The following is a 12,188-nucleotide window of genomic DNA, read 5'->3' on the forward strand; positions in this document are numbered from 1 at the left end:
TAGAATAAAAACAGTGCAGATAGGAGACAAGATTGCCATAGTTTTTCTCAAAATCAATGTGACTGATCCTTATTTTGCTGTCTACAGTGCAAAGTTAACTGCACAGTGAATCACAGGTAGTTCTTATTTTAATGTGTACATTAATTTATTTTTCAACCCTCACTTTTCATCTGTCTCGAAGCAATAAATTTCTCCATATCTGTATATAACTTGGATTTCCCCACCATACTTGCTGCTGTCTAGATTCCTGTGCCCAGAGAGAAGGGTTAACAAGGAACACTCCATTAGCAAGCCTGTGGTCGTCTGTGTTAACACTGGATGCACACGCTTCTGTTTCTCTTGACATGCTGTGTTCTTAGATGGACTAAATGTTACTACTGCCTACTTCTCACGAGGGTTCATGCAATACCAAGGCTTGCCAAGGAAACAAAAGCAAAACAGTCTGCTCTCTGTGTTCAGTTCTCATTTCTGACCAGAGGAATTGGAAAAGATGAGTTATTTGTTTCTCACAGATCACTTTTTGGCTAATTGACCCCACGTAAGGGAGGCAGTATTCTTGGGTTGCTTAAATTTGGTTGGGAATGAGGATGCCACCCTAGCAGAAAGGAAATTATGTACAGAATTTGAGGCTATTGGAAGAGCTCCCGAAGTAAAAATCAGAAAGAAAAACACGTGTCCTTGTAGGAAATCTGGAAGTGTAGGGATTTCGTGGAAGCCAACAGTAAAGCATCAAGTTGCCTACAAAGTGGGAACAGGAGCACAAGAGAAGGTTCTTAACACAGGAGCGCCAGGCCTTGTCTCCCGTCCTCTCCTGACCTTGCTGCCCATATAGTGACATCGAGGCCCACCTGGTCCTCCAGCTTACCCTTGGCCTATACAATAGAGAGTACCAAGAGGACACGAGAGGTGGCTTTGTGGCAAGGCTCGCCTGCTTCTCTCCATAGGAGAACAAGCTGTGGTCCTTGCAGGTGCTCCTCTCCCAGCGTCCTTCTCCCTCGCATCCCTTCAGGCCAAAGGATGACAACGCTCTTCCTGGTCCTGCATCCTGCCCTGTTTCTGCTACATCCTACACCATCTTTGTAAGTGTCTGTTAGAAAAAAAGCACTTCTTCAGTGGGTCTAACATGAGCATCCTGGTACGCTTGAGCTAGTCCCAGGCTGTGTGGTCAGAGTGAGTATCCTCTAGGTGAATAGAATCTCCTTCACGGGATGAGGGTCTAAGACAGGAAAGACCAAATATCATCCCAGAAACTGATGCATCTTGCTAAGGTAATAAAAATAACTTTGCATTTGGGGGAGTGCAGACTTTAACGTCATCAAGTATTTGAGAGATACCATGGTGGTGATTCCCACTATGTCCTTATTTAACTTACCCAACAGTCTAGAACAGAGTCAGGTGGACTGTGCCAAGTGACAGCTAATTACTCCAAACTTAGTCTGTGATGATGCCAACCGCAGCTGCATTTCCAGATGTGCTATTTATATTGCAGCAAATAAATACAGCTTGTTGCAGCAATTGATCTGTAATCCTTCCTTATTTCATCCCAATCAAAAGGGAACATCAGAAGTAATTTTCATTTCATGTCAGAGACGATTGTACACCCTTACTGTGATGACCTCTATGCCATCTGGGACTGTGCTGAGCCTCCTACTGTCCTGCAGTGTCCTCTGGAAGGGGTTTGGCCATTTTGAAATCCTCCAGAGTACCTTGCTTATTGTGATACTGATGACTTTTTGCTCACTGAATTTGCTGAACATGAGCTAGTGTTGGGGTTTAATTTAAAATGTCCACAACAGTCTCATGTGCCCAGAAGTGGGGCCTTTGAAGGTGACAGGGTCTTGGGACACCCTACTCATCATGGATTAATCTATGCTTGTTGAGAGTTTGCAGGTTTGGAGAAGATAAAATGCTCAAGAGTGTGTTCCTCTCTCCATGTTGGTCTGTGGCTTGACTTCTGTGTGACCAGTCCTAGAGCAGAAGTCAGCACAGACTTGGAGGGGGCTCTTCCTCCAGGGGTGCAGCCAGCCAGAGGATGACTGCTGGGTTACACTGCACCCTCCTGCCCCCCAAGGTGCTGGCCTGTGCTCATGGTACGTGGATGTTCAGAAACGGCCTCATCTCTCTGCTTGGAGCAAGGCTGTCGCAGCTCCACTGTGTCCCCATCTGAATCTTCACCGGTATCTGATACAGACCAGAGCACACCTTCGATGTCTAAGAAAGGTGTGAATCTTCTTGCATAATGCAATCAATTCAGAGGCTAAGCTTAATGACTATTGCTTAGACCTCTCTCTTGAGAAAAAGCAAAAGATCAAATATTTTTTGTTACAGGAGCTTTATGATATTGGGTGAGTCCCTGACTCTGAGATGCTCCCTGACCACTATTAGAACTTGGAAGCTGTTAATGACATAAGCACACAACTTCTGCCAAATGACCACCATTCTCCCACCACAGAAGAAGGAAGCGTCTACTTAAAGTGATGGAGAGTGATAAAATTTGTGACTGGATAATTTTCCTTGATCATGAGTCCGGCCTGTTTCTGTCTCTATTACCTAACCAGAGGGACATGTTTTCATAGGAGGTTTGCAATGTAACCCCTGTCATAATCCTGTTATTTTTGACCCCTTCTGGTTCTTATGCTGCCTTTCTATACACAGATTCGGTTTTAAAAATGAGCCTTTGGACCTAAGTCAGCAGAATGCTTCTGCTCAGATGATTACAGAGAGGGGAGGGGAAGGGAGGGGAGGGGAGGGAAGGGGAGAGGAGGGGAGGGGAGTTTGTGCCAACCCCAGCAGCCAGTGAGGGACACTAGAGCCTGCCTGCGGGAGCTCCAGTTCCATGCAAGGGATCTGCGCATGCTGGGGAACAAGGTCGGTTTGTTCTAAATGATATTTGCTAAATGATATTTATACTCCCTGGGGAGTCCACCACCTCCTGGATTGCTGCTTTTGCCACGGACACCAGGCTTGTCCTTTCCTGCCAAACACACCACATTATCCTGTGTATTCAGGATAACTGTGCTTTTATCCAGCCCTGTGGACCATGCATCCTTGAAGAAAATGTTCAGAAACCTACCCAAAGAGGCACACAAGGTGCGCAGGAAACTCTGGGTGACCGGCCTGGCACATGCAGGGCAGGTTCTGCAGCTGGGAAAGCACGCGGATTTGGCAGATACCTTGAAAGACCGATTCTGTCCAAAAGCCCAACAAACTTTTTTAGATTTAAGTCCTGGACTCAGTGCTGTGGTTAATAAGTTAGGGCTGAGTTACTTTTTAGCCAAAGAAAACTTACAGCCAACGCTTTTCATGGTAACTGCAACGCTACAGGTCAAGCAGTGCAGCGCACGCCTGCCTAAAACAGCACCCCCGGCGGCTTCTAACTGACACAGCTGGTTTCTGGGACATGTTTTCTATTTTGCAGCCTAAGTTTTTACAATTTTACCTTGGAGAGGTTTCTTTTACAGGAAATAATATTAGATTTAGCATTTTTTTAAGGAAGAAAATAAAACCGAATCGGAATTGAAGCTGATAGAAGAAGCCGTCCTAAATCCCACAGTACTAAAATTCCTGAGCAAGAGATTCCTGAGGAAAGAGATTTTACTTGTTTGGTGAAGACTGAAGCTAATATACAGGGTTAGAAGGGTCACGGAAGAGAAAGCCAATGTGTAGACCACTTTTTGAAAATGTGATTTTGAGGCACTATGAGGGACACGGAGAAATCTGGAGAGGACTCAATGTAGAGCGACGTTTCTTTGCATTTGTGTGAGCCTCGACAGGCAGTTATGCACCCCAGAGGAGGGTGAGCACAGCTCAGCGAGCAGAGGGGACGAACAATGGAGCAAATTTATTAAGCGCTGGCTAAGAGTGTGGAGATGCTACCTGGTGCCAGGGGAGGGCTTAGCCTGGGTAAAGAAGAACCTCATTGGTGACTCCCAGGGACATACTCTGTAGGACGAGGATGATGTCTAAAGGTCAGATGGCAACATACCATGGGACACCGCTGGATTCTCTAGGAAGCAGTAGCAAGATAATCCGCTGAAGCTGAACGTGAAAGATGGATGATTTGAGGGGTGAAGAGAAATCAGATGCGCGGAAGAGGTACAAAAAGACCCATGGAAGACTTGTCTGATGAACTTGAAGTGCTGACCATTCACGTTGTGAAGGAGCCAAAGGCACGAATGTGTCACGAACCCATCTGTGGGATTGGGGAGGTGTCTCTAGGGGATCTGAAAGCAGCTATTCTTCAATCAAAGCAGACAAGTAAGGGCTGTTGGAGGCACAGCTGACATTCCTTTCGTGTGTGTGTGTGTGTGTGTGTGTGTGTGTGTGTGTGTGTGTGTGAAATGCCAAGCAGTGGGGGACATTGATTAGACAATACTGGATTAAAGAGATGGGCAAGGGCCCGGCACAGGGATGTGGAGAGTGTGATGCTGGGCAGGCAGCTGTGCCGCCTCTGTGGTCTCCCAGGGACATGCTCTGTAGGGCGAGGATGATGTGCCACTCTGGGTCTGTGTGAGACCCAGAAGTGCTGGCTGCCAGGGGTAAAGAGTGAAACAGCACTGGGCGCTCGTGTGTGGGGAGAGCCGAGGGACAGAGCTCCCAAAAGGAGGAAGAGGACGGGGAAGGAGGGAAGCAGAGCTGACAGCTGATGGGAGAGGCGTGTGGGTCAGGAAAGAAAGGAAGCAGTAAGAAGACACGTGGTGAATTTTATGCTACAGAGTGCACTCACAAGATTCGGTGTTCTGGAACTGTAAGTGGCTTTGCTAAAGTTACCTTTAAGCATTTTACCCATGTACTGTGACAATTATGTTTTCTAAAGTAAGTCTTGTAAGAATAGGATAGGCAGAGACCGACAGAGGGGAGCCTCTGTAAAGTGTAGTCAAGCTGAGGGAAAGGTCAGGATCATGCTGGTGTCACTGGGCCAGGACACACTTGTTAAGAGGCTTCTTGTTACACACAGTCTGCCACGCTGACCTCAGGAGGCCTGGACATTAGCCTGCGAGTCTTCGTTCCTAGCAGGCAGACTACTCAGCCGCTCTGCATCAGAGTCCTCAAGATCGCACCTAAATTTATCTACTGTGGACATTTATGAGGATTTGCAGCGGTTCAAGTAAGATGAGAACTATGAGAAACAAGGTGTCTGTTGAATCATGATGTCATAACAACAGAAAATGTCATAATTTATTTCTTCACCATTAAGTTCGAAGTATCACCTCTTCAGCTTTAACACTAACTTGCAAGTCATTATGCTGATATCAGCACGGGTGGTGGTGGCGGGGGGTGTCCCAATCCTTGCAAGCCTCACAGCCGAAAGAAGCATGTCATCGTCTCTGACGTGCGCCGGGCTCTGTGTGCGGAATCTCCTCCTGGCCTCCTGTACTTGCACAAACCCAGTTCAGTGTCCTTTACAGCTCTAATGAATTTCCTATCTGTCTAACTTTCAGGTGCTTCTGTGGAGTCTCCAAGATACATTTATTTATTACCATTTATTCTGACCTAGGATTGCCATTAATGACATTAATAATACATCTCTACAATCTCGTTTATCACAGAATTCAGTCAGTTCTGAATTTTTTTTTTTAAGATGTTGGGACAGTTTAAAAATGTAAGACAGCTACAGGTCATTGTCAAGCTGCTGCCTTTGGGCTCTATTTTCCTTGTCACCCTCACTGCAGCCAAGGCTGGGGCACTGTCTGTGTCCCCTACAAAGGAAGCACCTGATCCCCTGAAGAGGAGACGGGGAGGTGAGGAAAGGCGAGCTCCGGGTACAGTCAGTGGAGGCCACACAAACCAGCTGGAGGTGGTGAGTGCTTCTCGTTCCCCTAAAGAAGCCTGGGTGGCTGCTGAGATACTCCAGAGAGGGAGGAGAGGCCTGTGTCTCTTGTTTTGAGCACTCGGGTTTTGATTCTGGCCAGCTGCTTCCCTCTGGCTTCTTCAGTTTGGGCCGCAGGGTAGAGTTTGCTTGTATCAGCCGAGCCAGCATCTTGCAAGAGCTCTTCATTCTTCTAGGTACAAAACAGGAAAACTGAGTCTCAGCTGGCCATTTTTAGATGAAGGAAAAGAGAAAACGCAATGTTAACACCATCAAACATCAGCCCTGCAGCAGCGGGGAGGGAAGGAGGTCCGGCTGGACGTCCACAGATTCAAGCTCTGCTCAGATCTCTGTGAGCAAGCCATGCTGTTCCCTGTCTTGCTTTTACCATCCTTTAAAATAAAGTGTGGGAGACATCAGGGACCTGATACGGGGTGGCCAGCTTCTCTGTCATCAAGCGGCCGTCTTCCAATCTAATGCTACCTTATACTGCTGGTGCTAGCACAGGGGGACCTGAAAGGAGGAGAGGGTACTTGGCACTCCCTTTCAAAGGATTCAGTCCAGGGTCAGCAGCTCCAAGGCAGGAGCACCACGAGAGCAATATCGTTTGTATTTTTGGGCTGCGTTTTGGATAACTTAGAGAAGACATGAAATGCTTCATATTTGTTGTTCAGCTAGAGCTCGGAATTCTACTTTATAATCCAAATTGGTCAAACTATTGAATAGTGGCATCCAATATTCACATAACTTTTGTAAAAATTTAAGGATGTTTCATTTTCAAGTCAATAACTTTCATTGTCTTCACATGAGTAACTTTCACTGTTACTGTATCCTTGTGTGTGTGCTTATATGTGTTCTCTTCACCCATTTTTCCTTTAATTCTCTATTGTCCTTGAAACTATCAGCCATTTGTAGGAAATGTTCGTATCTGTCCTTTTCATCAGTGTAACTTCCCGTTCCAGAATTTCTGGTGAGATGGGAGAATAATAAAGTCGCCTTACTCTGCATGCACAAACGCACACACACACACACACGCACACACACACACGCACACACACACACACACACACACACACACATGCACACACACACGCACGCACGCAATGTACATATTTTTGTTGTAATTAAACAATTAAAATTAGATCATGCAGAAGCTCATCTTCTCTACTCGTAAAATATGTAAATATTATATTCAGGAGTAGAGTCAGGAAACAGCTGAAGGATGGGTGTAACAAGGCTAGTGAAATTCACAGCCATGTGACAGTGTCACCATCAGCAATGGTTCCACAGCTTCTATCCTGAAGTTGTCATCTAGGGTGTTAAAAAGTAACATGTTTTCCAAGTGTTTCCACATTTTCTGTTAGAGCTGGCGGTAATCAGTTTACATGTGTATCAGAAATCAGGGAAGGAAGTGAGAACACATAACGCTCCCTGTGTGGCAGGCGCAGGTGGAAGAGAAAGCGTGTGGGCTTTGGACTCAGATTCAGAGTGATGCGAACTGAAAACCAGATCAGATCGTGCTAAGCTTCAGCGTCTGCACTGCTAAAGAGGGAAGGCAACACCCAACCTGGGGCTGCAGGAAGAGCACGTAGCGTGATTCACGCCATGTGATGGAAAATCAATGATTATTCTTTTGAAGTTTATCAACCTTGTCAAGAGTAAAGTAGTTTTCCAAACAGAATTGCATAGTTGTTTTATTCGTATTTCCTGACAGGTCTCAGACATGGAGGGTCGGCTGTAACTAGTAGCATTATGGTGTCTCTAGCAGCGTCACTTTCTGTTGTGTTTTCATGAGAGAAAGTGTTACTGGAGTGCAGAAGTGCAATTAGGTTTTCACCTTGGTTTTTTTATCTGTGGCTTTTACATTCCCAGCCATCTGCAGATAGGGACAGGTCCTTTCCAAGCCTGTACAACCTTTATTTCTTTTTCCTCCCTTTTGTGATAGCCAGCTTTGTCAGTTTGCTTATTCCTGCTGTGGAACAGAATTCCTTACCTACTGCATGATTTTAGGGGCCAACTTCCCATTTATGCTAGTTTTGTCAGATTTTAAAACATATGACAATGTTCTTACAGGAGTCATAAATAGATGCATTATCACTTGTCATGAACGATGCTATAACATGCTTTTTCTACATCAAATGACAGGATGACACTACTTTTCTTCTTATCCATTGCTATGATGAAGGATTTGAATGGATTCTTACATGTTATAGCAGTCTGGAGTTTGGGGAACAGTCCATTTCATCTTAGTTGTAGAAGTTGTCTGTGCAGCACTGTTTATAGTATTTTCTTATAAAACTCATTTTATAAAGTTACCTGTAGTGTTTCATTATTTTATCATTGATATCTATGTAAAGTAACTGGCCATGTGGATCATGTGATATTCTCAAGCAGCTGTCATGGGGTCATAGTGATGGTCAGGATACTGAAAACCCATTTTACTCTGTCTTTGGTATGGACAACTCAATCAGATAAGGCAAAATTGTCACAAAAACTGGCAGCTGGAAGCATTTTGTAGATTTTTTTACTAGATTGCATCCATATCTTTTATGCAAATATAATCAGATTCTTTTTTACAATATATAGCATATATAAAATTACTTTATACATTTGTGTTCCAAATATTCCCAATAGATCGACTTAATATCCCCTTCAGAAAGTTATGCCCTACATTATTAAGGTTGAAAATATATTTTGTATTATAAATGATTAGGTACAGCTATATATTATTAACTCTACAGAAATTCTATCTAATAACAAATCAAAGGGTGACACCATTTCATGTTCTGATGGATTTTGGGTTATTATTATCATTTACAGTTATTTTCAGTGTTGCTGAAGGCAAAATGTTGCCTTGGTAGTGCAGAGAATGCACACTTTGATTCTAAACCAGAAAGGGTGAAGGTCTCTCTGCTCTTCACTGACCTTGCCATGCATCTCAGGGTGGGCACATGTGGCCTCTGGCTCCCACTCCGATTTTACGCCCACTGGAGCCACCATCGGCCTGCACATCCTCCCAGGAGGGAGGCATGGATTTGAGGAAATCATCTCCTTTCTTGCAAAGTGGCATTCAAGATCCTGTTTGGGAAATTCCTGTCCATGGATGGAGGCCACTGCTTCCGGGCCTGCAGTGAGAAGGTGAGTCATAGTGAGCGCCTCGGAGAAGAGACTGCTGCCCCTGGCTACCTGCGACCTCTCACCTGGCCCTGTCCTTTAAAAGTTTCTACTGCATTTCAATAGCACCAAGCCGAGGACCCAGCCTTGAACATCCTGGCCTGATAGGTGCTGCAGATCTGAGCCACAGGTGCTGAGTAGCCCTGAGCTGAAAACTGGGTATCATCAACTTCCAAGCCAGTCTGTGGGCCTCCATGCTTCTGAGTATGTTTTTTCCCCCTGCCTTTCTAAAATGTTTAAATAGCCAATGCACTGTTTTTAAAATTTGATTGTAAATTTAAAGAGTTTATTTTTAATAGACGTCTGTGGTAATCATTTCATGTATTCATGCATTCCACAAATATTTACTGGATGGGTAATAAATATAATAAATGTCAGCCACTGCTCACCACGTATGGGAGTGGAGAGAACTCCTGCTCCCCAGGAGAGGCCACGGATCCACAGTGCACACCCACGAGTAAACACGCTTGCGCAGCTTGGCTCCGGGGCAGTGAGCAGAGCACGCGGGCGATTGTACCCGCAAAGGGCGAGAAGTGGCCCAGCGAGGACTCTGGCACTGAGCAGAAGCCTGAGTTCCCGGAAGAGGCAGCGAGGTAGCCACTTCATTTTGAGGGCCAAATGCAAACGAAAATGTGGGACCTCTTATTTTCAAAGTGGGAAAACAGTGCTGTTCAAGATACTAAAGGACAAAGCTTGCCCCCGCTTCTGTGTCTTTTCTTTGACTCCTCATGGTTTTTTTTATTTGCTAATGAAAGTAAGGAAAATTAAAATTTCAAAGTGCCAGCATGCATGTGACTGTTAATCTTTTCATGGTCCAGTAACAGTTTAAATGCAAAAATGAGAGCATTTACGTCATGTACGGCTTCACTGAGATTACACAATTTCTAATTCTGCAGCTTATGCACACACATGCATTTCATTCTCACTGAAACAGTGGAAACAACAAGCAAAATTGACTTGTGCTTTGTGGTTTCTTTTTTTTTTTTCTTTCCCACATATTCTACCAGCACTCTCCACGCATGAAATTTGACCCTCCTATTTAGAAGAACTAGCATGTAACTTCATTGTGTTTGTTCTCAGATACAGGAAAACATCAAACATTATACACCCAACATGCAAAAGGAATTTTGTAGCACAGAAAAGGACACACTCAATGCACTGGCATGATTCTTTTGGGGCTATCACAGGATTGGCAAGGCCCTGGATGGTCTCCTGCCCCTGCAGTTAAGGCCACCATGTGGAATGCGTGCAGGAGGCTCAAGAGAGTGGGTTCACATGCGACACAGCTTGAAAGAAAATTACAGCGTGCTGCAGGAAGAAACAAGGTTTAAGAGCTCCCCTCCGATTATTGCTAGGGGACTCTAAAGACCTAGATAAGTTGTTAGCATTGTCTCAAAGCATTGTAGTCTTTAAGCATAAGCTCTACAGAATGGGAACTAGATAATTAGAAAGGAGAAGCAATATTGTACAGCACTGTGAGATTTATGCAGGACCAAAGTGGCTGGAAGAAGCTAACAGTGTAAGAGGCTTATGTGAAATATATATTGGGGATTTGTCTAGCTTTTGATTGGGAAAATCCACACCTCTCTGAGAACAGTGGTTCTGTCCAAACCAGCACACTAGGGGCAGTGGGATGTCTGGCGATGGTAGCTGAGCTTCATGCAAGGGAACCTTAGGGACAGTTGAGGAGAGAGCACGTGTGAACCTGCAATGAGCTGAGGTAACAGATATCCTCCTGTAAGGACAGACGCACTGCTGTATGCGAGACCACCCCAACACATCCACGAGCACAATTAGCATAATTAGCAGCCAGTTTCTCTCAAGGATCTGTACAAGTGCAATTTGGGTAAATCCAGAGGGAGACAAAATGGCTCTTGGATGGTCCTGCCTGGGGCGGAACCACCACACATAAAGGGTCTGCAGCCCCACCAAACTTTGGAAGGCACAACAGTAAACGGCATTTCCCCTGCTGAAGCCTGAAGAATGCAATCAGCTTTGCAATCCCCACCACACAAGCTGTTCTGGAAAATGCGCTGACAGATGATGAGTGCATTTTGTAGTTGTGTGATTGGGGCAGAAACATTCAATCTCTCTGTGGCTCACATATGCAAAGTGGGGTAACAGCAGACTCACTTGTGCTATTGTGAGCTTAAAAAAGCATTAAGTATGTAGAGTTCTTAATCTCAATTTAGTAAGTTCTCCACAGATAGCAGGGGAAGTCATTGTTATTGTCATTGTTATATTAAGAAACTTCTGTAGAAATTTTGTGGATAACCAGAGTTGTATGGAAATAAAAATAGAAATTTTCTCCTTTTGGTTGGCAGTGTTACTTCTGAGAAAGGGTGAGAGATACACAGTGCTATAGGTAACATGGTATCTGACCCTGTAATTACATTCAGCCCAAAATTCAAAAAACCCTGCAGTTCAGTTGTACAGGCAATCGTTGAGCATGAAAATATGTCAGGCATGGTGTCAGGTACGGTAAGTGAAGGTAGACCACATCTCCTGGTTGAGGATTTGAGAGGACAGTAACACAACCCAAGAAGTAAAAACCTCTAATAACACCATGGAGGTAACAGGAAGTCGACCTGTCCTGTTCTGCTGGGAGGGAAGGGCAGGTCTACAGGGTCTTCTTGGGAGAATTATGCCTGGCATGAGCCCTGAAAGATGAGGCACAGTCAGATGAAGAAGGAGGGTGTGATGAGCACTGTGTGTTGGGACTACTCCGAGCACGTTTAGGCACTGAGGTGTGGTGTGATGGACGTGAAAGGTCAACATGGTGAGTGTACGGGGCCTGGAGTATAAAGATCAAAGAAAAAAGGGTTCGTCTGGGTTTGGTGGTCAAATTTGCTTTTGCTTCAACTTCTTAACAGAAAACAAATCTTACAAAGGATTCACCAGAGGAGGAAATAAGAAGGGGCCCTAGGCCCAGACATTGCCAAAGCTGGCGGTCTTGTGGGATGTGGATGATTGATAGGAACAGCGGATTAGCTGTGGAAGCCTCCAGGCTTTGTAACGCTGAGCAGAGAACTCGCTCTGGATTCAGGGATGCTCCGGAGAAGCAGTCCGAGTCCAGCCTGGTTGTGGTCTCTAGGTTTCCATCCTTCATGGAGTCAAAGGCTATAAAGAAAGTCTGGCCGGGCCTCCCACAGCCTTCCACAGCAGTTTGAAGGATTCCAATTCAGTGAGGAGCTATTTCAGTGGT

At 45.1% G+C, this 12,188-nt stretch overlaps 1 long non-coding RNA gene across 2 annotated transcripts; it reads left to right on the forward strand.

The window, feature by feature from the left end:
* Positions 1–2,827: 2,827 nt before the first annotated feature.
* Positions 2,828–8,465, forward strand: LOC134478647 (uncharacterized). Of its 2 annotated transcripts, XR_010051389.1 has the most exons (4): positions 2,828–4,257; positions 4,958–5,107; positions 5,673–5,800; positions 6,007–8,465. It is a non-coding gene; the product is annotated as an uncharacterized LOC134478647 (long non-coding RNA). The 2 variants fall into 2 exon arrangements; XR_010051388.1 differs by lacking the exon at positions 6,007–8,465 and having other exon boundaries at positions 5,673–5,995.
* The last annotated feature ends 3,723 nt before the right edge of the window (positions 8,466–12,188 follow it).

The sequence above is a fragment of the Cavia porcellus genome, unplaced genomic scaffold (assembly GCF_034190915.1).
Source record: "Cavia porcellus strain 051 isolate PalLab524CR breed Dunkin Hartley unplaced genomic scaffold, mCavPor4.1 scaffold_14, whole genome shotgun sequence".
Classification (NCBI taxonomy): Eukaryota; Metazoa; Chordata; class Mammalia; order Rodentia; family Caviidae; genus Cavia; species Cavia porcellus.